Source organism: Notothenia rossii (genome assembly GCF_949606895.1).
Source record: "Notothenia rossii genome assembly, chromosome: 6".
Taxonomy (NCBI): domain Eukaryota; kingdom Metazoa; phylum Chordata; class Actinopteri; order Perciformes; family Nototheniidae; genus Notothenia; species Notothenia rossii.
In genome coordinates, this window is record NC_136909.1 from 88,698,201 (window position 1) to 88,723,665 (window position 25,465).

Genomic DNA, 25,465 nt, shown 5'->3' on the forward strand with positions numbered 1-25,465 from the left:
CTGAATATTTATTCATAACATTTACATACTGCAAACATTGCAGGGATATACACATGTTCTGATTTATTAGGCAAAAGTGATTCAGAAAGTGAGAGGCAAAAGCCAAACATTCTGCGATAAAGCCTCCTTCACAAAGTGATCATGTTTTGTTTGTTGAAATGGCTATAAGGGTGTTTCTTATATGTAGTCTTACATCAGTAATACTTATTTTAAGTCGCTTTGGAAAAAAACGTAACTAAATGAAATGTAATGTAGTCTAACCTGGTTGTTCGTACTTGATATAAAAAGTTATTCTCACTATAGAGCCAAAACAGGAGTAATGTGGTCCCTTCTCCGTGCTCTGGTCAATACATGTTGAATCAGCTGAAGCAACTTAACTGACTTTTTGGTACACCCTGATAATAAAGAGTTACAATAAGCTAGCCTTGAAGTAACAAATGCATGGACTAGTTTCTCTGCATCGTTTTGAGGCAAGCACACAACTACAATCATGACATCATTAGAAAATGAAATGATTTCATGATTTTTATGACTGTGATAATTTGTTTTCTTTGATAAATGTGGAGTTTAAGCGTATAACAACCCTGCCCCTCCAATCAAGATTTCTCTCTCAGCTGGATGTGCTGTCTGACAAACTTCTGAAGGTTTTTGAGAAGAGAGGAGGACAGATAGGCCAGCGTCTGAACTGTATTATGTCAAACATGACTCAAGTAAGAATTCATTTTAAGGAAATTATACATCGAGTCAATAGTGTACACATTTCATTGAGCAAAACAGATTCTTTCTTTTCTTATTCCCCTTCACTTAGGTTGATGATGTCGATTTAGGCCGGGATTGTCTTCTCAAGGGGCTGTGTGTGTACCTCTGTGTGTGTACCTCTGTGTGTGTACCTCTGTGTGTGTACCTCTGTGTGTGTACCTCTGTGTGTGTACCTCTGTGTGTGTACCTCTGTGTGTACCTCTGTGTGTGTACCTCTGTGTGTGTACCTCTGTGTGTGTACCTCTGTGTGTGTACCTCTGTGTGTGTACCTCTGTGTGTGCACCTCTGTGTGTGTACCTCTGTGTGTGTACCTCTGTGTGTGTACCTCTGTGTGTGTACCTCTGTGTGTGTACCTCTGTGTGTGTACCTCTGTGTGTGTACCTCTGTGTGTGTACCTCAATGAGAGAGTTTGTGGTCAGTAGAAGTAATATTTGACCTTTTGATTTTTTTGTTTGGCTTTAAAATATGTATTTATTGAAACACCACATAGTATACAGCCTAAAGTAAGTGAACATCCCTGTTTTTGGTTTAATAGCCAGACTACACTGAAAAGCTAGAGGCCTTTTAATTTAAAATGGATACAGGAAATGAAACATTCTTTATCAGGTCAGACAGGAGTATATCAGATAACAAGGAGGCTTAAAAGTACTGAAATCTGACCAAATGTACTTGTTAGACACAGGGACTTAGTAATGGGTATATATATGTATTGATTTGTTAGATCTCACTCTGTTCCTTTTGTGACTGTGCGCTCTGCAGGCAGAAGATGAAGACGTCATTCTGCGGTCCATTCAGGGGATTACGGTGGGACTTTATGTTGTCAAACACAATTCCACCATGAGAGCAGAGGACAGATGAGACCAGAGGACAGATGAGACCAGAGGACAGATGAGACCAGAGGACAGATGAGACCAGAGGACAGATGAGACCAGAGGACAGATGAGACCACAGGACAGATGAGACCAGAGGACAGATGAGACCAGAGGACAGATGAGACCAGAGGACATATGAGACCAGAGGACAGATGAGACCAGAGGACAGATGAGACCAGAGGACAGATGAGACCAGAGGACAGATTGTCCTGGAAGGCCAACAGGTACCAACTGATGTGGACAACATTGCATTAGCTGCTACCATGCTGTTTGGACTAATGTATGCAATGAACCTGGACGACCCCCCTAAACTGAAGTGCACGTTCGAAGTGCTCCAGCAAATGTTAATGGAGCTAGACGGCAACATGCTCTCCAAGAAAGCCCAAGCGTTTAAAAACAAACTGTTTGAGTGAGCTGTTGCCATGGACCATTGTGCACTTTTACAGCATTCATCCTGGACTTTCATCGATACAACTGTCTTGCACTTCCTTTGCTCATGCTTTTTGCTGTATTGATTTGCATGTTTCAGAAATGTGGGTTTTTCCTGGGGTCATGTGTTTTCAGAATGTACCACTTGTCATGTGTTTTCAGAATGTACCACTTGTCATGTGTTTTCAGAATGTACCACTTGTCATGTGTTTCAGAATGTATTAATTGCACTACTTCAAAATGTCAGTTCTTGTTTTTATTTGTAATACTTTCTTTAGTGCATACGTGGTGAGAAACCAGGCCATTATTATACTGTCATGTATTTTTCCAAAGCAATGCCATATCTTTTTTGTATTAAAGTGCCCTTTCATATTAGCAGGGTACTATTTAAATCATGGATTTGCAAGAACATTTCCTTTTTTCGGCTAGGCGTTGACATTTTCTGTTCATTGTTTACTATGAATGAGTTACAAAAATAAGCCTTTCTTTGCCATTTGGCCCAATAAACCTTTCTTTTGGTCGGGAGAATAGTTTCCTTTAAGCTTCCCCGTTGTGTTCTAACACAATGATGTATATGTACATGCATCACAAACTTTTTCTATTTCTTCTATTTCTTTATTTTCAATGTATTTGTTAATTCTCCTGGGGCTGCATGATGGAAAAACCAAAAGCTCATCTGGATGTGTGGTGGTTGTTAATATTGTTTTATTGTTTGAGAAAAATACATGAATGTTGTTCAAAGAAATGTTTTTGTCTTTATTGACTATTTGTTTTAAAATGTTATGATAAATGCTGTAGATATAAGAGATTAGGATGGATCCTGTAGAAGAATGTACGACATGCCTCTATTCACATGAAATAAATAATCTTATGTACCCCTTGAGCACTAGGTAGATTAAACAGAAAACTATAGCATGGAGTTTAAACAAAACATTCATGTGGCTTTAACAGGTACAAATGAAATATACTGAGCATATTAAAAGCCTAAAATGAACATAAAAAGTCATGTTGGTTAAACATAGGGTAAATGAATATACCTGTATTAAAGGAAATATTCACATTAACATATCAATTTCATGTTTCTTTGACATAACATAGTTGTGTGACTTTAACATAATGGAATAGTTTTGAGTACACATGTTTTTAATGTGTGCAACCGGTTTCCATATTAAAATCATGTTAATCCAACAGCCTTTTTTTTCAGTGCAGTGGTCAACTTTGATGAAACTGAAAGTAAAGATGCCAATGAACCAGATTCAGCCTTTGCTGCCGCCAGTGAGAGCTCAGATGAAGATGACCAGATGGAGCCTGAACCTCTGTCAGATTTGAATCATCCCTCTCTCCCCCCTCACAGAAGGTGCATGGCTCACACCTTGAATCTAGTGGCCAAAGATACAGAATTGAAAAATGCTACAAAGCAATGTCGAGGGCTGTTTTTGCAAAAGCATCTGCTCTGTGGAACAAGGTTAAGCGGAGTTCAAAGGCTTCTGATACTGTGGAGGAAAAGCTTGGGATTAGCTTTGATGCGCCAAATGACACAAGATGGAACTCTGTATTTCTTTCCATGGAGCGACTGTCTCGCATTGCAACACTAACTACCAAGGCAGAAATGAATGTGGATGAGGTCACCTCTGCAAATGATGCCACTACCCTACATGACAAGCTGCTCCTGCACGATGTGAGTGATGAGTTTGGCTTTCGTCGATTCTCACCAGATGAAGTCAACTTCATACACAAGTTTGTGGATGTGATGAGGCCTTTGGCACTTGCACTAAACATCCTCCAAGCAGAGAAGAACATCTTTCTTGGGTACCTGGCTCCAACCATTGTGCAACTGCAATGTCATATGAATGACCTGTTGGATGAGAGCAAAAAACCCACTGCTGCAGAGGGTCTCATTACATGCCGTCCCCTCATAAAGAGCATCTTGCAGTCACTGAGCACAAGGCTGGCAGGTCTTCTGGAGAAGAGGGAGCACATACTGTCCGCTATACTGGTGCCAAGATTCAAGCTTGACTGGGTCCAAGATGAGGAGAAACATGTGCAGTACAGATTGATGCTGAAAAGAGAATTGCAAACCAACTCTGATGACTCGGATGCAAGAGACTCAGGTCAAACCCAGTCCAGTGGGGAAAGTAACAAGAAAGATCCTGCAGCTTCATTCTTCAGATTTAACAGAAACCCTCAGGTTCCTCAAAAATCTGAAGTGGACACGTATTTGGATGCCCCAACCACAGATGGGTTTGATGAGTACATGCAGTTTCCAAAACTCAAAAGGCTGTTCATAAAACACAGCACTGCCCTCAAGCGCTCCGGTAGAGAGGCTCTTCAGCATCGGTGGTCAAATCTTCAGGTAGGGATGAGCTGTGATTATATTCCTCATCTAATTATTTCAGTAATTGCCATTTGCCTCAGTACACAATTCCTTTAATACAGATTACTGTTACAATGTTTGCCACAATAATCATGATGTTAAAATGCCTTCTCTTCTTCTTCTTTCTTCTTCTTCTTGCATCTCATTCAGGCCCAGGAGAAACCGGCTGGGAGATGACAACTTTGAGAAGCAGCTGATCTTGAATGCCAACAAAAATATTTGAAGGTATATATATTATTGTTGTGACCTGTTTTTTGGGCTATAGAAGTACAATGTATTGCTAATGGAGATGAGTATATTGGTGTGCAGAGGTGAGCTGCATGAAAATAACAGTCAGAGCATATCTTGTTTTTGTTTTTACAGGAAGCAAGAAACAGCAGATCCACCAGGGAGAGACCAGACCACTGTGACCGAAACAGCAGATCCACCAGGGAGAGACCAGACCACTGTGACCGAAACAGCAGATCCACCAGGGAGTGACCAGACCACTTTGACCGAAACAGCAGATCCACCAGGGAGAGACCAGACCACTGTGACCGAAACAGCAGATCCACCAGGGAGTGACCAGACCACTTTGACCGAAACAGCAGATCCACCAGGGAGTGACCAGACCACTTTGACCGAAACAGCAGATCCACCAGGGAGAGACCAGACCACTGTGACCGAAACAGCAGATCCACCAGGGAGAGACCAGACCACTGTGACCGAAACAGCAGATCAACCAGGGAGTGACCAGACCACTGTGACCGAAACAGCAGATCCACCAGGGAGAGACCAGACCACTTTGACCAAAACAGCAGATCCACCAGGGAGAGACCAGACCACTGTGACCGAAACAGCAGATCCACCAGGGAGTGACCAGACCACTTTGACCGAAACAGCAGATCCACCAGGGAGTGACCAGACCACTTTGACCGAAACAGCAGATCCACCAGGGAGAGACCAGACCACTGTGACCGAAACAGCAGATCCACCAGGGAGAGACCAGACCACTTTGACCAAAACAGCAGATCCACCAGGGAGTGACCAGACCACTTTGACCGAAGCAGCAGATCCACCAGGGAGAGACCAGACCACTGTGACCGAAACAGCAGATCCACCAGGGAGAGACCAGACCACTGTGACCGGAACAACAGATCCACCAGGGAGTGACCAGACCACTTTGACCGAAACAGCAGATCCACCAGGGAGTGACCAGACCACTGTGACCGAAACAGCAGATCCACCAGGGAGAGACCAGACCACTTTGACCGAAACAGCAGATCCACCAGGGAGAGACCAGACCACTGTGACCGAAACAGCAGATCCACCAGGGAGAGACCAGACCACTTTAACCGAAACAGCAGATCCACCAGGGAGAGACCAGACCACTGTGACCGAAACAGCAGATCCACCAGGGAGTGACCAGACCACTGTGACCGAAACAGCAGATCCACCAGGGAGAGACCAGACCACTGTGACCGAAACAGCAGATCCACCAGGGAGTGACCAGACCACTTTGACCGAAACAGCAGATCCACCAGGGAGTGACCAGACCACTTTGACCGAAACAGCAGATCCACCAGGGAGAGACCAGACCACTGTGACCGAAACAGCAGATCCACCAGGGAGAGACCAGACCACTGTGACCGAAACAGCAGATCAACCAGGGAGTGACCAGACCACTGTGACCGAAACAGCAGATCCACCAGGGAGAGACCAGACCACTTTGACCAGTGACAGGGACTCTTTTTTTATTTTCACAAATTATTATTTGTCATTTAGTTATTTTAGTTATTTATTTGAACTGTAACCAGTGGTGACAGATCTTCACTCAGTATTTTCACTCACACTGGACAGAAAGTAATAGCAGTACTGTCCATGGGCCTTGGACTCTGACTGACTCTTTAAGTTATTGTTTTTTTTTTACCTAATTTTTTTACCTTTTTTGCCTCATTCATTTGGGCTGAATATTGCACCCAAGTTATAGAACTTTTTGTTCTTTGGGCAAACAAGTCAGGAAAAAAAAAGAATGCGACTGACTTAATGAAAAGAGAATTAATGTTTAAATGTTTTGCACTTTGAATATTGAACTTTGAGGTACAACCTTAGTTTCATACCTCAGCCTGGTTCCTACCTCGTGTTGTGTTAGTACAGAGTTATGTCGGCACATGTTTATATGTTATATGTTTGCACAATGACGACTTTCACTTTTGGTACTTTAAGTATATTTAGATTATTATACTTAATAAAGACCATTCAAGAAGCATGTTTTTTCTCATGTTTTTGAAAATATAATGTGGAGATGAAAGCTGCAGCTGCTACTAGTGTGGACTGAATGGGCGGCAGCAAAGCGTTATGGAAATGCCAGTATTCTGATTGCTGTCTGTGGTTCTATATGGGTTATGGCAATCATTTTGACAAATAATAGCTCGCAGCAACGTATTGAAAAAATAACTATAAACTATAAATTAGTTCATTTTTGAAATCATGAACTTTAGTTCAACATTTTGAATTATGAACTATGAGCTGAACTAGTTCATTTTAAAATGTGTGAACTGTGAACTGAACTAGTTCATGTAGAAAGTGAACTTTCCCAACACTGCTCTCAATGCTCTGTGGTCTTCAGGACGGTTTGAAGACTTCAGGAACATCCTTCATGTGGATTATTCTTGGCCTTTCTGTGCAGATCACTTCTATTGGACGGACTCTGAAGAGCTCAGCAAGCCTTCAAATCTTCCTCTGTTTCAGAGGTTCATACATTTTAAACAGCCAACAGGAAACTGTGTTTGGAGTTCAGAGCAGAAGATTTGGAGGGTAAAAAATAAACATGAAGAAAATAAATGTATTGATTTTTTTTTTTTAAACGAACAATAAATTGATGTTCTGTATTATTTTAGGTCCTTTAATAAAGGAACACACTAGTAGTTTGTGATTGGACAGAGAAGAGTCTGCTTATTGTCCTGAGTCAGTGGTGAGGACCAATCAGAGCAGAGGAAGCTCCACCAAATGGAGCTGATGCAGGATTTCACTGCTGCACCTTGACTCAGGTGTTGTACTTCAGTTCAGCTTTTAGGTACTTTAGTTCACTTCATTACCTGCTACTTTATTCTTCTACCATTCTACATCTTAGAAGCAAGTATTCTACTTTTTCTGCAGTACATGTATGTGATAACTTAAGTTAAGAAAAAATGTAAAATCTAGATTAATAACACTAAATATAATCACCAGAATATCATGCAATAAATATATATTAAAATATTCTGGTGCAGAATGAGTACTTTTGTACTTTAAGTACATTTTGATGTTTAAACTTGTACTTTAGTGAAGTGTTGAATAGAGGACCTGTAACAGATTATTATCACACTGTGGTTTCACTAATGTTTCTGAAACTAAAGATCTGAGTCCTTCGTCCTCCTCTGTGAGAAACCAGAAACCAGCTGCAGTTCCTCAGAGTGACCACTGGAGGTCCTCCTCCTCCTCCTCCTCCTCCTCCTCCTCCTCCTCCTCCTCCATCCTCTTCCATATTTGATATACTCTTCCCGACTGAATTGAACACACCTATTTTGTTGGTTTGTTGACGTGTTTGTTTGAGTTTTCTTTTTTGATAGTGAAAACTAAGAAACAAAATGGCTTCCGTCCTGCTCAGCTGGTGTTTAACACAGAACACCTGAAGAGAAGACTACAACAGAGAAAGAGTCCCTCACAGTTTCATCAGAAACTAAAACCTTAATGTGCTCTGTGAAAACAGAAAACTTAGAAATAAGTTAAAAGACTGTCAGCAAAAGTAGTGAAACAGTTCCCGTTGAATGACAGTTTATAGAATATATTCTAATGCCATCAGATACAGATATTGGCTGTAAGTACATGTTGTAACTTTACAGTCTAGTACAAGTACACTTCTTCATTATCAGGACACATGTAACAAGGTGAGAATACTGCATTAAGACGTTTGAGTTTCACTGTTTAGACTTTAGATCAGAGTTCCTGAGGGGGGGCCAGGAGGGCGTGTTGATCGACCAATGAAACGCAGCCAGAGTCTCTCAGGTGTTTCAGGAGCAAAGGCCCAGGTGAGCTCTCTGATGGCTGCTGGGTCCTAGTGCCCTACCGTTGCCTCCCCCTCGACATCAGTAGCCCTCCTGACAGACTGACCCCCATCAGCCTGAACTCCTCTTCCTCCCCACAGGGAACTCTTTAAACTAACCTGCACTCTCTCTCTCTGCTCTCACAGCTCGGAGGCCATCTTGTTTCCCAGCTTTAAACAATCACACGTTCATCAACTCAAGCGTTTCTGAGACCACAACAATCAACAACGTCAACCAATCACAGCTCTACTTACTGAACTGTTAGCCGTGAGATTCATCAGTAGCAGCCTCGTCTGAGCTTCATCCACTTCAGCGTCCATCAGATGAAGTGAAGTGAAGGCGTGTGTGTGTGTGTGTGTGTGTGTGTGTGTGTGTGTGTGTGTGTGTGTGTGTGTGTGTGTGTGTGTGTGTGTCCTCACCTCACTGTTTACAGTTAGCAGTCAGATTGGTTAGACTGAGTCTCAGTCTGTGCTTCGTTCACAGGATCAAATGTTTTTGTGAATAGAATTATTGGGAAGGGATCTTTAACAGAGTTTCCTGCTATACTAACCTGCAGTGCGTTTGATCAAAACAGGAAGTCATTACTGTTTTGCAATTTTGCAGAATAATGTCCGATTGGACTCTTTGCAGCCTCTGTTGTGTAGAGTTCTGCTTCCTGGACACAGCTTGAATAAATATACTCATTAAAACCACACAAAGTGATCTCTTCACTGCTCTTTGGTGATCTGGTTTTTCATTTGTAGAGTAACCGCAGCTGTCAGATAAGTGTAGTCCAGTAAAAAGTACAATATGTACCTCTGAGATGAGTACAGGTATCTCACTCTCATTTCTGGTGTAACATCCTCTCGACCGCCCTTCCAACGTGTGTTATCTCCACCATCTCACCCACATTTCCGTTCCTATTGCCTCACACCAAAGTTCGCTTTGTCTTGCTGGGGATTGTCAAATTTCTGACTCGTAAGGCCCGGACACACCAAGCTGACACCAAAGAACTGACACAGACGGACCCCCGACTGTTGTGTCTCCTCTCGTCTCCTCGTCTTGGCCATGTGTCGCACTGGAACACACCGCAAAGACTTCAGACGGCCAAGAAGCACGTACGAACTGCGCATGCGTTAGTGGCAATAACTCTCCTCACCAGCAGGCGGCGGTAGTGTGTATTCGTCATTCAAAAGACGCAACAACCGGAAGACAGACTGCGTTATAACCGAGAGAAGAAGAACAGACTGCGTGATATAAACAAATAGCGTGTTCCATTATCACTCTACAGCGAGAAGCTCACGGGGCTTTCCCCAACCTGTGAGGAGAGCTGGAGGGAAATGAAATCTTAATAGTTTGTTTGGGTAGCTCACTTCCGTTTCGCCTCTCATTCGCTGATTCGCTAAGCTGAACAGCCAATCAGAGTGATTTCTTTTGCCGACAGCCTTTGGCCGACTGCCGGTTTTCGGCCGAAAAGGTGTCGGCACGGCTGAAAAGACACGACGGTGCGGGACACACCAATCTGAGTAGGGCGTGTCGACGCTCATCGTCGGCCTGACGCCCAACGACGCCGATAATCGGCTTGGTGTGTCCCCGGCCTTTAGAATCCATTAACCCCTTGAGACACACCATCCGGACAGATTGCAGTCAAATTTTTACCGGGTGGGGTTTTTACCTAAATTAGCGTTAGGGTTACGGCTAAAAGGGGAATTGGCAGCTGATACTCTGCTTTAGATTTTTTGGGTTTATTTTCATACAAAGCCTTTGACCCAACAATGATGGATCCAGAAACACACATTTCCAGTGTTTTACCTGCTATAGATGGTATGTTCCCATGCTCACTTTATGCTTACGACCATACGCTACCATACCAATACTTAGATGGGACACCTCGGTATTCCCAGTGCTGCAGTCGTTGAATGAAGTGGTTTTGGTGGCACTATCCAGTATAACAGGGGAGTTTTGAATAAGGACGCTGCATATTGGTTTGTTCTGATAGAAATAAGGTTGAAGCTCGTTGTGCCGAAATACGCCAATATTTCAACACGTTCTAAGTAAAAACTGGGTTTTTCAGCTCGTTATAGTATGGTAGTTTAAACACACTTTACATAGGAATTGAACATTGTTCTTCAGATTGGTAGACATCCATTTACCCCTTTAGATAAACAAATCATTTCTAATGTTTCGTTGTATTAGGTATTAGGAGTAAAAGTACTGCTAAGTTTTTCTTGTGTACTTTTATTTCTGATCTACAAAGTCTATTGTGTCACTTATTCTGTTAATACAATCTGTTTTTTTGTGTTGTATTTGTTTATTCCTGAACACAATTGATCAGTTGTACTAAGTCTGTGTTCTTATTATTTCTGTATCATAGTTTAAATTATGTTTGTATTTGTTTTGTCGTAATTTCTCGTAGGATCTTTGCGTTTGTCTTTTATTCTTGTTCACAGAATTTCTCTGAAACCATACATTTCACAATTTAACTTTTTCTATTTCTTATAGTCTTTTATCAATGCATTTGTTTTGTTCCATTCTGTTTTAGTGGTGCTTATTCGCAACATAATGCTATAAAAATACGTATTTGGTTTGTATACATGGAATGTAATGAAGTATTTTCGATAATGAGATATATATAAAGTCATGCCCGATCTCGTATATCTCAGAAGCTGAGCAGGGTCGGGCAGAGACATTGTTTTGCACATTTATGACCCTGAAGGTCGCCCAGAGGTCTGAGTATTGGTTCTTGATGTGGGGGGCCAGGGTTCATCACTCAAGTGTATTTAGTCTTGGCTCAAATTGGTTTTATTCCATCTAGCCTCCTTGCAATCTATGGAGGACAGAACATGACATAGGTAAGAATAAATAAATACATGTTTGAATAAATACAGGAACACTAATATAAATAACTGGAAATAGATACAGAAATAAAAATAATACAGTAATAAATAAATAAATACTTTAACTAAAAAGAAAATGATGTAAAAAATAAAATCTTATTTATTTTTCTGTATTTCCATGTGTTTGATTTCTATCTGTATTTGTGTGTGAAGAGATGTTTGTTGCACTTTCCTGAATCACAGTGAAGATATTGAGTCTGAAGCAAAAGCATATTTTCAGAATCAGAATTCCTTTATTTGTCCCGAAAAGTGGAAATCTACATTATTACATCAAAAGATGTATAGTGCAGATAAAGTGAAAAGAGTAGACTGTATATTCAAATATAACAAAGCAGGAAGACATTATTAATAATAAAGAAGAACAATAAGTAAAAACACATAAGTACACTATGGTTACAATTATGTATCAGCTGTGATCCTGAACAGACTGAACTCTCTGGGCAGCAGGGAGGAAGTCTCTGGAACAGGAGGAGACTCTTCCTCCTACAGAGGAACCAGAGACACTGAGGAACCAGAGCTGAACCAGAACCTAAACCCAGCATAGAGAGGTTCAGTGAATGTGGTTCTGAAGGTGTGGAGGTGGATCAGTGTGTCAGAGGAGACTCTGTAGAAGGAGAGAGAGCCAGCAGGATGATCCAGATACACTGCTACTCTACCAGAGGAGGAGGAGGAGGAGGAGGAGGAGGAGGAGGAGGAGGAGGAGGAGGAGGAGGAGGAGGAGGAGGGGGAGGTGTGTGTTACTGTGTTATTGTGATAGACAGAGTAACGACCACCAGAGCAGATCAGACTCCAGGACTGATCATTCCTTCCAAACACACAGTCCTCTCTCTTTCCTCTCCTGCTGATTCCTCTGTAAGTCACTGATATATAAACCCCTCCTCTCCACTTGACCTCCCAGTAACAGAGACCAGTCAGAGCTTCTCTACACATCAGCTGAGGCCAGAAATCAAACCTCTCTGGATGATCAGGATATGGCTGCTCCTCTCTCACACATGTCACCTTCCTGTTGTCCTCAGACAGTTTGAGTTTCCTCTGTGCTGTGTTTGTGTCGAGTGAGAGTTCACAGGAATCTGAGCAGAGGAACAGCAGCAGTTATTCATCTATCAGCTGTTCATTTATTGACACTTTGATGATGAAGGTTACATTTGAAGATGGTGGCTGCTTTGTTTTCATGAATCAAATTAAACCACACTCACACTTCCACAGACCGGGTCTCAACCATCGGACTCCAGCAGGCTCCATCCTGAAAGAAGGGGGGGGGGGGGGGGGGGGGGGGGGTCAGAGCAGCATGGAGACATGGACATTACATCACTCTCAAACTCAAAGCTTTGTTATTCTCCACAGATGAAGCTACATGTTCACGATATCATTTTAGATCAGTCGATAAATAAAGCTCATTAACTTCAATTATTATTTCTCAGAGAATAAGATGTAAGAGTTGATCAGTGTTCAGTTAGTGTTCCCTCAGCATCTGCTAGCAGCAGTCAATGAGTGTTTCTCTTACCTGGAATCTGAAGAGGAAAATAAATGAACTTTATTTAAAAGCATCTTTCATGCAACGCACTTTGGGTTTGCTTTGAGCAATGAAAGGTGCTTTGACCATACCATTTATTATTATTATTATTATGATGAATTCACAGGACATCTGATAGTTCATCATTGTGTTTAAAAGAGGGAGGGGCCATTTAGTGCTTTAAAAATAGGAGAAGCACTTCAGAATCAATTCAGATACAGGAGCCAGTGCAGATGGTGTCCATCAGGAGTGGGATGCTCTCTGCTGTGTTTAGGTTGTTGGATGGATTTTGACTCTATTGCCAAAATGATAAAAGCAGTTTTTGGTCAGCAAATTAAAATGAGCATTAAAATGGAGATCAGAATCTAAAATGATAAAGATGTATTTCTTGTTGTCGTGTCTTCTCTGTAAACACAGAGCTGCTGCCTGAGTCTTATCCCGTGTCTTTAGTTCCCTTCAATGTTTTTGTCTTGGCATACACACAGTGGAGGAAATACGTATTTGATCCCTGCAGACTTTGTAAGTTCACCAACAAAGAAAGGACCAGTCTGTCATTTGAATGGTAGGTTTATATAAACAGTGAGAGAAAGAATATCAATAAGGAAATCCAGAAATGTACATTATATAAAAGATAAAAATGTATTTGCATTTAACTGAGTGAAATAAGTATTTGATCCCCTTGCAGAACATGTGTTAGGACTTGGTGGAGAAACCCTTGTTGGACACACAGAGGTCACACAGAGGTCAGACGCTTCTTGTAGTTGGTCTCCAGGTCTGTGCACATCTCAGGAAGGATGTTGGTCCACTCCTCTCTGAAGATCCAAATCCTTCAGGTGTTGAGGCTGATGCTTGGCATCTGGAAGCTTCAGCTCCCTCCACACATTTTCTATGGGATTAAGGTCCAGAGACTGGCTAGGACCCTCCATCACCTGAAGGTGCTTCTTCTTTAGCCTCTCCTGTGTTGCCTTGGCCGTATGTTCAGGGTCCTTGTCCTGCTGGAAGACCCCTCCATGACCCATGGTCAGTGTCCTGGCTGAGGGAAGGAGGCTATCGACCAAGATCTCACGGGACATGTCCCCGTCCATCCTCTCCTCGATGCAGGGAAGTCCTCCTGTCCCCTCAGCAGAGAAACAGCCCAAAGCAGAATGTCTCCACCTCCATGCCTGACGGATGGTGTTCTGGGGTTATAGTCAGCATCTCTCTTCCTCCAAACACGGCGTGTCGAGTTGAAGCCAAAGATCAACATTTTAGTCTCATCTGACCTCATCCGCTTCTCCCAAGCCTTCTCTGAATCATTCAGATGTTCGTTGTCAAACTTCAGACGGCCTCTCGTGTTCTTCTTGAGCAGGGGGCCTTCAGGCACTGCAGGATTTGATCAACTATGGTGTAGTGTGTTACCAATAGGTTTCTTGGTGACTGTGGTCCCAGCTGCCTTGAGATCATTAACAAGTTCCTCCTGTGTAGTTCTTGGCGGATCCCTCACCTTTCTCATGATCATCAATACCCCACGGGGCCAGATCCTGTGTGGAGCCCAGACCGAGGGCCATTGATGCTCATTTTGTGTTTCTTCCATTTAGAAACACACACATTATTCTTCTGAATAATGGCACCAAGAGTTGTCTCCTTCTCACCAAGCTGCTTTCCGGTGGTCTTGTAGCCGATCCCAGCCTGGTGCAGGTCTACAGTCTCACCCTGAGGTCCTTAGACAGCTCTACAGTCTCGCCCATGGTGGAGAGATTGGAATCTGATTGATTGATTCTGTGGACAGGTGTCTTTTATACAGGTAACAAGTTGATTAGGAGTACTTTTTTAAAGGAAGATGAATTATTTGTCTGTGGGAGCCAGAATCCTTGTTTGTTGCAAAGGGATCAAATACTTATTTCACTCAGTTAAATGGAAATACATTTTTATCTTTTATATAATGTCAATTTCTGGATTTTCTTTTTGATATTCTTACTCTCAATGTTTATATAAACCTACAATTACAATGATAGACTGTTAATGTATTGTGTGGGCAAACTTAAACAATCTGCAGGGGATCAAATACTTATTTCCTTCACTGTATATGTTTATAATACCTGAGAGTGTCCAGTCTCCAGAGAGGACCCTCCAGTCCAGCAGACAGCAGCTTCTCTCCTGAGTCTCCTGGATGATTGTAGCTCAGGTCCAGCTCTCTCAGATGGGAGGGGTTGGATCTCAGAGCTGAAGCCAGAGAAACACAGCCTTCCTCTGAGACCAGACAGCCTGACAGACTGAACACACACACACACACACACACACACACACACACACACACACACACACACACACACACACACACACACACACACACACACACACACACACACACACACACACACACACACACACACACACACACACACACACACACACACACACACACACACACACACACACACACACACACACACACACACACACACACAAGTTCAAACAAGAGTGAGTCAAAAAACAATAACAAATGTTATTGAAGCAGATGCAACAAAAGGTTATGAGTGTATCCATCATTAATGTACATCGCAATTTAACTGGCTATAATTTCAACATGTTGATGAATCCTGACCTGAGAGTCTCCAGAGCACAGTGAGGACTCTCCAGTCCAGCAGACAGCAGCTTCACTCCTGAATCCTGCAGGTCGTTGTTACTCAGGTCCAGATCTCTCAGACTAGAGGACTGGGAGCTGAGGACTGAGGACAGAGCTGCACAGCTTCTCTTTGACAGCTTACAGACACTCAATCTGAGGAGACAACAAAAATAAATGGAAGCAAATGTTAAAGTGAACTATGTTTTTATATAACATGTTTTCCTGGGCAAAACAGAAAAACTGTAAAGTATATTATGTTACATAGGGTCTGAAAATTGACGATCACAACTGGGTTGAAAAATAACTTGAGTACAGTGAACTTAGAAAACTCATCCAGTAATCATACATGTTATTTCAGCTTAGGCTTTTACTGAAGCAACTAACAAACACTTCAATACAATGTCTAGAAAATAATTTGAGGTCAAGTATCTTTCCCAAGGACACTTTGACATGTTAACCTCAGGGAGAGGGGATCGAATCAATAACCCTCCCATTGGTTATCGCCTATTTCCCTTCTGGGCAACAGCAGCCCAATATATCAATACATATTCAAAAGGGAGCTCAACATATTGATGAATCCTGACCTGAGAGTTTGACGAACATAACTATTTCAAAATCATTTTGGTAGAGAAAAGAAGGAATTAAACCATTGAAATGGTTAGGAATTCAAAAGTCCATCGGTTGAACATATTGATGAATCCTGACCTGAGAGTCTCCAGAGTACAGTGAGGACTCTCCAGTCCAGCAGACAGCAGCTTCACTCCTGAATCCTGCAGGTCGTTGTTACTCAGGTCCAGCTCTCTCAGACTATAGGACTGGGAGCTGAGGACAGAGGACAGAGCTTCACAGCTTCTCTCTGACAGCTTACAGACACTCAGTCTGAAGAGACAAACAAATAAATGGAAGCAAATGTTAAAGTGAACTATGTTTTTATATAATATGTTTTCCTGGGCAAAACAGAAAAACTGTAAAGTATATTATGTTACATAGGGTCTGAAAATTGACGATCACAACTGGGTTGAAAAATAACTTGAGTACAGTGAACTTAGAAAACTCATCCAGTAATCATACATGTTATTTCAGCTTAGGCTTTTACTGAAGCAACTAACAAACACTTCAATACAATGTCTAGAAAATAATTTGAGGTCAAGTATCTTTCCCAAGGACACTTTGACATGTTAACCTCATGGAGAGGGGATCGAATCAATAACCCTCCCATTGGTACTTGCCTATTTCCCTTCTGGGCAACAGCAGCCCAATATATCAATACATATTCAAAAGGGAGCTCAACATATTGATGAATCCTGACCTGAGAGTCTCCAGAGTACAGTGAGGACTCTCCAGTCCAGCAGACAGCAGCTTCACTCCTGAATCCTGCAGGTCGTTGTTAATCAGGGCCAGCTCTCTCAGACTAGAGGACTGGGAGCTGAGGACTGAGGACAGAGCTGCACAGCTTCTCTCTGACAGCTTACAGACACTCAGTCTGAATGGACACAGATTTAAATTAAAAGTTCGGCATTTACTCCTTTTTACAAATTCAAAAACAAAATATTAAGACCCTATAATCATAAATACGAGGAATCCTACATTATTTGAACTGATGGCAAACATTTAGCATACATGGTGGATTGAAAGCCAATGTTAAAAATGTGTGAAAAGTAGAAAGGGAGAAGAGTGTGTAGATTTGCACCTGAACACAACAGCAAAGAATCATTTAACGGGTTTAAAAATAGTTCATTTACTATAGTAAGTTAAATACATCCAAAAAAGGAAGCTCAACATATTGATTTACCCTGACCTGAGAGTCTCCAGAGTACAGTGTGGACTCTCCAGTCCAGCAGACAGCAGCTTCACTCCTGAATCCTGCAGGTCGTTGTTACTCAGGTCCAGATCTCTCAGACTAGAGGACTGGGAGCTGAGGACTGAGGACAGAGCTTCATAGCTTCTCTCTGACAGGTTACAGTCACTCAGTCTGAGGAGACAATAATAAACAACAACATAAAATCAATAACTTCAGGGTGTTCTTTTTCATTAATGACTGCCTTATCGCATATTATTCCTTATTCAAAATATGCAACTCAATACTGCTTCACATCTGTGATGCCAATGTTCATGATGTCTCTTCTCCACGATGGCATTAATCATTGCTTTTCCAATCAAACGTCTGATTAATAGGATGAGTGTTTTACATCAACTGTTATATATTCATGTTTAAAATAAAATAACTTTTTGCTAACTAATTGGTTTGAAAAGAGATAGAGAAAGAAGGATATTGTAAACGAGCAGAATGAGAGAAAGAGCAGTGGTGAAGAATACAGAGTGAGAAAGATAACAATTTAAAATAAGAAATCTGACCTGAGAGTCTCCAGAGCACAGTGAGGACTCTCCAGTCCAGCAGACAGCAGCTTCACTCCTGAATCCTGCAGGTCATTGTTACTCAGGTCCAGCTCTCTCAGACTAGAGGACTGGGAGCTGAGGACTGAGGACAGAGCTCCACAGCTTCTCTCTGACAGCTTACAGACACTCAGTCTGATAAAGAGAAAACAAGTAATATGTTAAAAATAATGAGCAGAACATGTAAACCATGATATCTGAATGTTTCTGTACTCACAGAGCCTTCCTGGAGGCTTTGACCACTGGCAGCAGCCTCAGAAGAGCCTCCTCTGAAGCAGAGTATTTCTTCAGGTCAAACACGTCCAGATCTTCTTCTGATGACAGTAAGATGAAGACCAGAGCTGACCACTGAGCAGGAGACAGATTATCTGAGGAGAGACTTCCTGAACTCAGGGACTGTTGGATTTGCTCCACTAGAGAACCATCATTCAGTTCATTCAGACAGTGGAACAGGTTGATGCTTCTCTCTGGAGACAGATCCTCATCCATCTTCTTCTTGATGTACTGGACTGTTTTCTTGTTGGTCTTTGAGCTACTTCCTGTTTCTGTCAGTAGACCTCGTAGGAGTTTCTGATTGGTCTGCAGTGAAAGACCCAGGAGGAAGCGGAGGAACAAGTCCAGGTGTCCGTTTGGACTCTGTAAGGCCTGGTCCACAGCACTCTGGTAGAGATGTGTTGGTTCAGGTTTGGGTCTGAAGACTTTAGGCAGCCTGGAGGTTGTTGGTTCTTCTGACAGCAGGTTGACTCCAGAGGTGATGAAGGTCAGATGGACATGAAGAGCAGCCAGAAACTCCTGAACGCTCAGATGGACGAAGCAGAACACCTGGTCCCTCTGGTACAGTCCTCTCTCCTCTCTAAAGACCTGTGTGAACACTCCTGAGTACACTGAGGCTGCTCTGATATCGATGCCACACTCTGTCAGGTCGGACTCATAGAAGATCAGGTTGCCTTTCTGCAGCTGCTCAAAAGCCAGTTTCCCCAGAGCCTCCATCATCTTCCTGCTCTCTGGACTCCAGTGTGGATCTGTCTCAGCTCCTCCATCATACTTGATGTTCTTCACTTTGGTCTGAACCACCAGGAAGTGGATGTACATCTCAGTCAGGGTCTTGGGCAGCTCTCCTCCCCCTCTGGTTTTCAACACCTCCTCCAGAACTGAAGCAGAGATCCAGCAGAAGACTGGGATGTGGCACATGATGTGGAGGCTTCGTGAGGTCTTGATGTGGGAGATGATGGTGCCGGCCTGCTTCTGATCTCTGAATCTCTTCCTGAAGTACTCCTCCTTCTGTGGGTCAGTGAACCCTCGGACCTCTGTCACCATGTCCACACACTCAGGAGGGATCTGATTGGCTGCTGCAGGTCGTGTGGTTATCCAGAGGCGAGCAGAGGGAAGCAGCTTCCCCCTGATGAGGTTTGTCAGCAGCACATCCACTGAGGTGGACTCTGTGACATCAGTCAGGATCTCAGTGTTCAGGAAGTCCAGAGGAAGTCGACTCTCATCCAGACCGTCAAAGATGAACACAACCTGGAACTGATCAAACCTGTAGATTCCTGCGTCTCTGGTTTCAGAGAAGAAGTGATGAACAAGTTCCACCAAGCTCTACTTGTTCTCTCTCACCACATTCAGCTCTCTGAAGGTGAATGGAAATATGAACTGGATGTCCTGGTTGGCTTTGCCTTCAGCCCAGTCCAGAGTGAACTTCTGTGTTAAGACTGTTTTCCCAATGCCAGCCACGCCCTTTGTCAGCACTGCTCTGATTGGTGCATCTCTTCCAGGTGAGGCTTTAAAGAGGTCTTCTTGTCTGATGGTTGTTTCTGGTCTGTCTGGTTTCCTGGATGCTGTTTCAATCTGTCTGACCTCATGTTCATCATTGACCTCTGCAGACCCCCCCTCTGTGATGTAGAGCTCTGTGTAGATCTGGTTCAGAAGGGTTGGGTTTCCTGCTTTAGCAATGCCCTCAAACACACACTGGAACCTCTCCTGCAGGTTAGACTTAAGTTCACGCTGACACACTCCAGAACGACTTCCTGAATGAACACACAACAAATCAGATCAATGAGTCAAATAGATCCTTAAAGAATGAGGATCTGAATATACTTTGTTCCATCTCTTGAGACTTTAGTCAACATTTATCCAGATTGTTAAATCTCTATAGAAACCCTCTCACTGCTCTGCAGACGGTCAGCCAGCTCCTCCTGCTCCATGCTCCTCAGGAAGTGCAGTGTGATGTTCAGAAATGCCTCTCTGCTGCTCCTCCTCTGCTCTTCATCCTCACCGTCCAACACCTCCTCATCATCCCTCTGACTCTCCAAGTATTCTGGGTAATCTGAACTCAGAGCCTTCTGGATCTTCTTCAGCTCGTTCTTCACAAAAGTGATGATGTTGTCCTCCAGCAGCTGGAACAGAATACATGAACAACACAATCAAACTAAAGTCACCAAACATCAGATCCATGTTGGACAGACTGACCATCCACTGATCTACAAAGTGCATCATGGAGTTGACTGTGAGCAGAACAGATGTGAAGTAGCTGTAGTTCATGTACAGACCATAAATGTGGAGTCCAGCTGTGTCTGATGCTGCTGGGCAGACTGACCTCTGGGAACCTCTGAGCTCTGCTGGTCCTCTCTGTGAGGAATCATGAAGAGATAACTCACATTATCTCTGATATGCTTCAGTGGGGCTGGAAATGTGGATCAGGTGCATGTGTGAGCAACAGGAGAAAAGCCGGGTTTGCCTGGGCTTCGCACGGGGCACCAGGTTTAGAAGTAAAGGTTATCATCAAATAACTATCAATCCTCACCTTTGACCAACAGAGTGTCGTCCATCTTTGAAGCGCATAGGTCTGTCCATAGACCAGTCACTCTTCATGGACACACAGCTGGGTTCAGGTTCCTCCAGCCTCCTCCTGAAACATGAGAAACAAACAGTTAGGAATCTGGACCATCACAATGGTCCTAAATACTATTCATATTAGAATGTGTTTAATAAACAGGGGCCATGCTTATAAATACATGAATCTCAAAGAAGGGATGAGTTATGCCAGATTAAGATCATTTCTATCTGCAGTCCTTAGACAGGTACGCACATAATGGTCATCGAACACTTAAAACATCTCCTAGTCTCCATCACACTAACACTTAGTCAGATCAGAGCTCAGAGCACCATATAACAACATGATAATACTTTATTATCAGATCAAGTCTGACATGCTTCTGGCATCACAGCAGCTCCTTTAGCAACGTCAACGAGGACAAACATCAAGTCAAGAAACAAGGAAACAGATATTTACCTTAACAACACAGTCACTGAAGACACCATGTTCATCTGACCTGGGATTTCACTCATTACATAATCTTGGTTGGGTCAGAGATAATGTGGTTGGCCAGCCTCTAAAGGTTGTGATGGTAGGATGATTCAGAGAGGCTCTCAAATGTTGACCTACGACCTTTGAGCAGATTCTCTGATAGACTGGTGGAGCAGTTTTGATTTTAAAGAGGTGGACCTGTACCGTGTAGTATTACAGTACTGCAAAATACTCTAAAAATCACAGATGTAAAAAATAAAACTTTATCTACTCTCTACTCTATTATTTGTTTTGTCTTTTTCAGATTCTATGTGGTCTTTCTAGAACAGAAGGGTCCGTCAGGACACCCACGTATTTATAAGAAAGTACCTGCGTGATTTTCTCAGTAAGTGTTACAACAGGGACAGATATATTTACCCTGTTTCATCAGAATACTTGAGAATATATTGATTTGGTGAGCCTGTCCGAACTCTAGTCCGGAGCTGTTTGATTGGATCTCAGCAGGTTTGGTTATCTCCTGCCACCTTTTTCTTTTTCAGTATTCACTATTTTACTGATCTGCAGTAGAACACCAATATATGAGCCACAAAGACAGAGAAGACGGCACATACAAGAGGGTACTGTGGTGAATGAAGTCATGTATTTATTTGACTACCCAATGCTCTCTCATTGCCTCCCATTTATTCCTAATGTGATACCTGCTCATTCTACAGCATTTAGGTCTGAAACTCTACCATAATGATGGAAAACCACTTTAGTTTGTGGACAAATTGAACTGTATTTATTGTTTAAACAGTGCTTTAAATATTTTAAATATAAAGGCTGCTGATATAATGAAGTCACATGGCGTCCACTTACTCTGTCTCTGAAGGGCGGCCTTTAAAATATAAAGGTTCATCTCTAGACCGGTCACTCTTTATGGACACACAGCTGGGTCCAGGTCCAGGTCCAGGTCCAGGTCCAGGTCCAGGTCCAGGTCCAGGTCCAGGTCCAGGTCCAGGTCCAGGTCCAGGTCCAGGTCCAGGTCCAGGTCCATGCTGCTGCTCTGGGCTTCAACACAACACACACACAGAGTGTGAATAATGCCTGCTGAGCTCTGGAGGAGAGGACAGTCAGAGGTCTTCATCTCACCTCTGAGCTTTGGTGAGGCGTTCAGGGTCCCCACTCAGAGCGGGTTCAGTGTCCTCACAGGGATTCATAGCAGAGCTCACACCTTCACACACACACAACCACCTGCTGGAGAACCACACATTATCTCATCAGGACACAGAGCTCTCACACCTCCAAACTAAAACACTCATGAGACAGTTTCCATGTTGTTGGCTCTGTGAGCTGCAGCGTCTTAAAGACCCTCTCAATGCTCTGTGGTCTTCAGGACGGTTTGAAGACTTCAGGAACATCCTTCATGTGGATTATTCTTGGCCTTTCTGTGCAGATCACTTCTATTGGACGGACTCTGAAGAGCTCAGCAAGCCTTCAAATCGTCCTCTGTTTCAGAGGTTCATACATTTTAAACAGCCAACAGGAAACTGTGTTTGGAGTTCAGAGCAGAAGATTTGGAGGGTAAAAAATAAAGATGAAGAAAATAAATGTACTGATTTTTTTTTTTTAAACGAACGATAAATTGATGTTCTGTATTATTTTAGGTCCTTTAATAAAGGAACACACTATTAGTTTGTGATTGGACAGAGAAGAGTCTGCTTATTGTCCTGAGTCAGTGGTGAGGACCAATCAGAGCAGAGAAAGCTCCACCAGATGGAGCTGATGCAGGATTTCACTGCTGCACCTTGACTCAGGTGTTGTACTTCAGTTCAGCTTTTAGGTACTTTAGTTCACTTCATTACCTGCTACTTTATTCTTCTACCATTCTACATCTTAGAAGCAAGTATTCTACTTTTTCTGCAGTACATTTAAGCATAGCCGTGGGAACATGTTTCAAATGGGGGGTGCTGTGGGGATGACACCAGGGCCGGTTTTGACCAATTTGCTGCCCTATTGGCAAGATTTTAGCTGGCAATGAAAAACCTCTACAAAAGACACTACAAACAGAGAAACATATTGACATGGTGGACAGCTTATATAAAAAGGCTTCAAATGTATACTATTTAGTATTGCATGAACATTGAACATGTTTTAACTGGGGGGTGGACTTCACATCCTCTAGGGGGGTCCGGGGGTGCCCCCCCGGGAAGATTGTTTTTAACATTTTAAAGTAAAATGCTTCAATCTGGTGCACTTTGAGCGCCCAATTACTAGAGACTGATCTAGGGGATACAACTCTAAACACCCATATGAAAAAGATCGGTTTGCATTTTAATAATCAAATAAGTATGTGAACATAACCGATAACCTACCATAGCCAATAACAAATAAATGTAGGATAACTTATTTTATTTTTGTGGTTCATTTATATCTCATCAGTTAACATTTATTTATTTATGCATATTTTTAAATCTCTCCAGTTTTAAACGATATTTTTGGTTTACTGTCCTATAGTATACATTGGAATGATTTCAAACCTGTTTTTATTTATCCTAATAATTATAAAGGAGTGCCTTGGAAATATGTTTTTACATAAATTGTGATCAAAACGTTTGAGACCCACTGAGATAATTTAGACTAAAGTGAACTATCTAAACACTCAGAGTCCTTTGCCTCACTGAGCCTCTCAGTCTGACAGGACAGAACTCTCCCTCCACATTATTATTGAAGAAAGAGCTTCTTATATCCGTTAGCAGAAGCTAACAACATTCCCCGCCGGTACAGGTGCACCCCCTCTCTCTATCTATCTCTCTCTCACGCTGGCTGTGAGCTGCGGGCGCCTGATAAGCCAACATCCCCCACTTTCATCACTTAAAGCGCCCATCGTACGGGGCAAATGGAAAATGTAACCGGGGTGAAAAGGGTGTTATCTTTACTTAATTATGAATGTTGTTACGTCAAGGCTGAAATTTCATTTTATTTTATTTATTATATTTGTATTTAATCTTGTGGAAGTGCAGATCCCCTGTCCTCCACCAGGGGGTAATGCAGCACCCTCAGCACCCCTACTTCCCACGGCCCTGCATTTAAGTGATAACTTACGTTAAGAACATGTTGTGTAAACGTTTCAGATCTAGATTAATAACACTAAATATAATCACCAAATTGTCCTGCCTTAACTATATATTAAAATATGATTCCTTGGTGAAAATCACGAGGCACAATGTACTGTATATGACCTTTATTTAAAAAAGAAAAAGCTCCTCCTTTACCAGCTGTTACATTAAAGTGAACAGACGGATTCATTCATTATTATTATTAAATAATGTGAAACATATTATTATGAACTGGTGCAGAATGAGTACTTTTGCACTTTAAGTATATTTTGATGTTTAAACTTGTACTTTAGTGAAGTGTTGAATAGAGGACCTGAAACAGATTATTATCACACTGTGGTTTCACTAATGTTTCTGAAACTAAAGATCTGAGTCCTTCGTCCTCCTCTGTGAAAAAACAGAAACCAGCTGCAGTTCCTCAGAGTGACCACTGGAGGTCCTCCTCCTCCTCCTCCTCCTCCTCCTCCTCCTCCTCCTCCTCCTCCTCCTCCTCCAACACCTTTAGCTTTTATTTTTGGCCCATATTTGAGCTTCCCGACTGAATTGAACACACCTTTTCTTTTCGTTTGTTGACGTGTTTGGACTTGAGTTATTTTTTTTTACAGTGAAGACTAAGAAACAAAATGGCTTCCGTCCTGCTCAGCTGGTGTTTAACACAGAACACCTGAAGAGAAGACTACAACAGAGAAAGAGTCCCTCACAGTTTCATCAGAAACTAAAACCTTAATGTGCTCTGTGAAAACAGAAAACTTAGAAATAAGTTAAAAGACTGTCAGCAAAAGTAGTTAAACAGTTCCCGTTGAATGACAGTTTATAGAATATATTCTAATGCCATCAGATACAGATATTGGCTGTAAGTACATGTTGTAACTTTACAGTCTAGTACAAGTACACTTCTTCATTATCAGGACACATGTAACAAGGTGAGAATACTGCATTAAGACGTTTGAGTTTCACTGTTTAGACTTTAGATCAGAGTTCCTGAGGGGGGGCCAGGAGGGCGTGTTGATCGACCAATGAAACGCAGCCAGAGTCTCTCAGGTGTTTCAGGAGCAAAGGCCCAGGTGAGCTCTCTGATGGCTGCTGGGTCCTAGTGCCCTACCGTTTCCTCCCCCTCCACATCAGTAGCCCTCCTGACAGACTGACCCCCATCAGCCTGAACTCCTCTTCCTCCTCA

At 42.5% G+C, this 25,465-nt stretch overlaps 1 protein-coding gene and 1 pseudogene across 2 annotated transcripts in view; both read right to left on the minus strand.

Annotated features, from left to right (window-relative positions):
* Nucleotides 1-25,465, minus strand: part of LOC307044213 (uncharacterized protein) — a 305,770-nt gene that overhangs the window by 19,921 nt on the left and 260,384 nt on the right. The window lies entirely within an intron of this gene.
* LOC307042893 (NACHT, LRR and PYD domains-containing protein 3-like) lies at nucleotides 11,786-22,389 on the minus strand (annotated as a pseudogene). Its single transcript has 13 exons — nucleotides 22,322-22,389; nucleotides 20,687-20,791; nucleotides 20,433-20,511; nucleotides 20,051-20,279; nucleotides 18,104-19,910; nucleotides 17,773-18,021; nucleotides 17,291-17,530; nucleotides 16,802-16,975; nucleotides 16,198-16,371; nucleotides 15,472-15,645; nucleotides 14,966-15,139; nucleotides 12,571-12,617; nucleotides 11,786-12,444 (listed from the first exon to the last, which is right to left on the minus strand). The product of its transcript is annotated as an NACHT, LRR and PYD domains-containing protein 3-like (transcript).